A 4909-nucleotide genomic window follows, 5' to 3' on the forward strand; every position below is an offset into this window, starting at 1 on the left:
GATGTGAGAGAGTTGTCACAAACTCTATCTAACCCTTGTAACTTTCCTTTCTTTTCTAGTGGTCTTGATGATAGTGCAGATATTCTCGGGAGCAAGCCGGATGATGAACCTCAACCTTTGAAGGTTCTTGAGGTAGTTGAGAGCTCCCCGAAGGAGCAAATGAGCTCTAAAGTTAAAACCCGAGGCAAAGAAAATGAATACGGATTTCAAGGTACAATAGCTAATCTTAACTCTCTAAGTGATGTGAATGACCATATCGTTAAAATGAGTGTGAATGATAGCTTTTCCGTAAATGAGCTTAATGAGTTTTTGCCTTGTGATGAGCTTAGTGCTATAATGACAATTGACAATCTAGTTGAAATGGATGATCCAACACTAGTTGATCCTACTGATGAATATCTTGACTCTTCTTTTGAGTTCAAGTTGTGTCCACCTAGTGTTGATCCTCTTGATATGCATGTTATTACATTGTCATGTGAATTTTTAGTGCACCCATTAATTGATCCTAGCGATGACCGAATTGGATCTTCTAGAAAGGTCGATTTGTGTCCAACTAGTATGGGTGATGGTATTGGTCAACTTGCTTGTATTGATAGTCCACGAATTGAGAAATTTTGTGATGTGCCTAATGAATCTCAATTTAGTGATAACTTTGGCCAAGTTAATAGTGAATTTGAATATGCCACACCCGTGTATGGAGATGAGTCTCATGACCTTGACTTGTTTGTCATTTGTGGAGACTCAAGATCTTAATGGTGTTATGTGTCATGTAGTTAGTCATGAGAATGAAAATGCCTTGAAAAATGACCTTTGTCTTTTTGAGAGTGAGATTGCATGCTTTGAACCTTTATTGTTCATTGATTCTTCTCGCTTTATAGATAATGTGTTATTTGAAATTGACATGACTATTGAGATTGATGAACCTAGTGGGGTGTTTGGTAATGTTGAACGTTTGGTTTCCTTTGGAGACTATAATGTGATATGTAACCCACTATGGGAGACGACACTCTTCCTTATGATGAAAATCTTCCCTTGAGGGATTGTAACCGACTTATGGCGAGGGAAAGTGTTGCAAAGGAAGGTGATTCTTGTCTAGATTTTGCTAATTCTTCATTTCATGTTCAACTTCATAGTAGCCCTTTGGATAATCTTGTCCTGGAACCGTATAATGAGGTTACATTGGAGAGTGATATTGATGAGGAACTTATTTTGCGTAACGCCTTTCTTTATTACTTGTTTGCATATAATGATGCTCTTGTGTGTGTTTGGGGTGTATCTTATGTAGAGGAAGGTACTTATGGGGTTGATGGGTGTGTTCTTGACTATGAAAAGTGGATATTCTTCCCATTTGATCCTGGTGATACTGTTCCCTTTGAATTCTTTGCTTGTAAATTCCTTTGTGTGTTATTGGATAAATCTATGATAGGATTACATGAAGGATTTTTGCACAATGACGTGAGGCATAATTTTATCTATGACCCTATTGCTTTGCCCTCTTATCATGACTTGGTTTTAAAACCATTATTAGTTGAGACTAGTGTAATGAGTGGGATTCTAGGTTGGAGTGACCTTGTGTTGAATCTTACACGTAGTCTTAAAATAGGTCAATCTTGTTTGAGGAGTGAGGATACAATCTGTTTCATATCTTCTATAACCAATGGAGTTTTCCATGCTTCTTACTCTAAGTACATTGGTTCCATCACTTTGTCCTTACTTCGTGCTTTTTAGGGAAATCACCTTGTTGATATCCTATGTGTGCACATGCTTTTCTTGATAATCATTGATGTGTGGTTGTACCACAAATTTGTTCATTTTTGGCATGAATTTGTGATTATTATGTTGTGTGCTAACCCTCAATCCTTTAAGGAGTAGGTTTTCGTATGTCTTCCCTTGGGTTTTTCTAGGTTCGAATTCGAGGACGAATCCTTTTGAAAAAGGGGAGGATGATATGACCCTACTTGGCACACTCCACTCAAGGAGTCACATGCAAGGTCAAGACATGAAACTCCAAGACATGCAAGCCATGTGGATGACAAACAGGGCATTGGAGATTCATGGAGATACATATAAGCTGCACAAGAAGGCTTATAAAGTGTAGAAGGTAGCTTGGAAGGGAATTGAAGAAGAAGCTACGAGAAAGGAGGCCAACATTCAAAGTGGCTAGAAGTGCAAAAGGACAGAAATGCAAAAGTGGCCAAACATGCAAAGAAGGGGCAGAGATGCAAATGGTCACAATTGCAAGCTTGGTGGACTGGACGATGGCTATTTGTGCAAGAAGGGCTCATTTCGATTTTCAAGCCAACATCTAAGATAGCTAAACAAGGCCCTTGCCTCATTAAGGGCATTATTGTAATAGCTAGTTTCCTTCTATTGCCTCTTAGTATAAATATTAGACTTAGGTTATTTTCATCTTTAGTTGTTGTTGAATGATGAATACTCAAATATGAGTTTATAGATTGTTAGGTAGTATTGGGGCTAAGTTTAGCTAATATGATGGAGGATTCCATTGTTGGTTTGTGAACCTTTTATGTCCATTGATATTCATGAAGAGATTGCCATTTGTGGATTCAAATTGAATCTCTTGCCTTGAGTGTCAAATAGTAGTGGTTCTTTTAGGATCGGATTCAATTGGAAGGGTCTAAGTTTAATATACTTAGGTTTGTCCATAAATTCGCCCTAATTGGGTCTTACTTAGGTTTGTCCATAAATTCGCCCTAATTGGGTCTTACTTTTATCCTCTATTCCCCATCCCCTTTTCTTCGTATCTTTAAATTCCGCGTTTTGGATTGAATTGGTTCTTCCCCAATTCGATTCGTTACCATTTGGCATCAGAGCATGGGGTGGTTGAAGCTGCGACACCATCCCCGAAGACGAAAAGTCCTTCTTAAGGGTTTGTGACCCACTTGATGGACCAACGTCGAATTTGGAAAAGGCTTCCGAAAGTGATGAGTGCTCTTTAAAGAAGGGGAGAAATTTAAAAAGGAAAGAGCACACTTCTTGGAAGGACTATGCTAGATCTTCTGACCTAAGGGGTAAGGAGATGCTACTCTTCGCTTGGCATAGGTTGAATGAGCATAATGGTAAAACTCTTTCTCTCTTGATGAACTTGATTATTTGACTAACTTGCTTATGAAGTTTTGTCAAAAGAGGAGTCTTGAAGATGGAGACCATTTGAAAGGACCTCATTGGACTACACTTGGGTATGAAGTCACAACTTGTACTTTCTTCAAGAACGGTATGTATTCTTGGCTCATGCTTATTTTTAGGCTTTCTAAAGCCATGAAAGGTAACTTCTTGGTGTGTTGAGTATAGTAGTGACACTTCTTTCCATTCATGTGATCATTTGCTAGAGTTATTACTTGATTTCATGTTGGGCTTGCATGGGGAATGTGGGCAAATTAGTGTGGGTGATACCTTTGTATTTGACCCCGGTGATAACTTAGAAGTGGTTCCTTACTCTAGGTGGGCTAGTGTGATAGTTGGACCCTTGACTTAGGTTGGGCTTATTGGTGATATTACACTTAGTCATGAGGGATTTCACTTGTTTCTTGACTTAAGGGGAGATGTATGCTTCTTAATTGCTAGGACCAATGTAGACTTGCATTTTGGGATTTCTATTTACATTTGGTTCTTTGATTCACCCTTTTGTTAAAATTCCTTGAATAGCCAAGTGTCTTTGGCATTATTTGGATACATGTTCTTTCTAGATCCATTTGATGCTTAGTTATATCATAAAAGTGAGCCATTTAGTATATTGGTTGCATTTTTTGCTTACTTTAAGTATTATCATTGGCCTTATGTGACTACCTTGCTTGTTTTGTGAGAGGGTTTGTACTCATTCTCTTCCATATTTTGCAAGGTACGGATTCGAGGACAAATCCTTTTGAAGAGGGGGATGATGATATGATCCTAAATGGCACAAATGACTCAACTCCTCAAACTTCTCCAAGGATTTGTGTTGGAAGCGGATTCATGGAGGATGAAGCTTTGAGAGCATTAAAATAGAGTCATTGAAGGGCCTTCAAGCTATGGGAGATAGCATGGGAGAAGAAGTCAAGACCCAAGGCTTGCCTCTTAAAGTGGCTACAATTGCAAGCTTGGGTGATTCAAGGCCAAAAGATGGCTATTTGCGCAAAGGGCTATTTGTGCAAGTGGCTACTTTGTGCGAGGAGGGTTATGATTGCAAGAAGGCCATGCATGCAAGGTTGATTGGAGGGCCATCTATGCAAGGAGGGACGTGTTTGGTCATTGAAGGCCAATCCTTGAATTGAAGACTATACTAAGAATACTAGCCAAACAAGGCCCTTACTTCATCAAGGGTAGCATTGTAATTGCCTATTTGTCTTCTTTACTTAGCTTGTACATATAGCTTGTCTTTCATTTCATTAAGGGGCTTTTTGATGGAGGATGAATATTTGAGAGATACTCATATTTTGAGTGATAAATCGTTAGGTAGAATCTAGTGTTAGTTTAGTCATATGATGGAGTCATATGACGGTGGATTCCATTGTTGGTTGTAGAACCTTTTACTTCCAATGAATTCATGAAGATTGTTGATTTGTGAATTTCAAGTGAACTTCTTGCCTTGATTCATATTGCTTTGGTTCTTTTGGGTGTTTGAATTCAAATTAGAAGGGTTTAGGTTTGATATACTTACATTTGTCTATAGGGTTCCCCCATTCGGGTCAAGTATCTATCCCTCTATTTCTCATCTCTTTTCTTCGTATCCTTTGATTTTCCGCGTTTGAATTGATTTGGCTTCATCCCCAAATCAATTCGTTATCAGCTTCTCTATCACGAATCGGGGTACGACAAGGCTCCCAAAAATATCATATACATAATTCAATCCCCATTTAATACTAAATAATTGAATACAAATAAGATAATATATTTAAACAACTAATACGCT

This window comes from Lycium ferocissimum, chromosome 1 (genome assembly GCF_029784015.1).
Source record: "Lycium ferocissimum isolate CSIRO_LF1 chromosome 1, AGI_CSIRO_Lferr_CH_V1, whole genome shotgun sequence".
NCBI classification, from domain to species: domain Eukaryota; kingdom Viridiplantae; phylum Streptophyta; class Magnoliopsida; order Solanales; family Solanaceae; genus Lycium; species Lycium ferocissimum.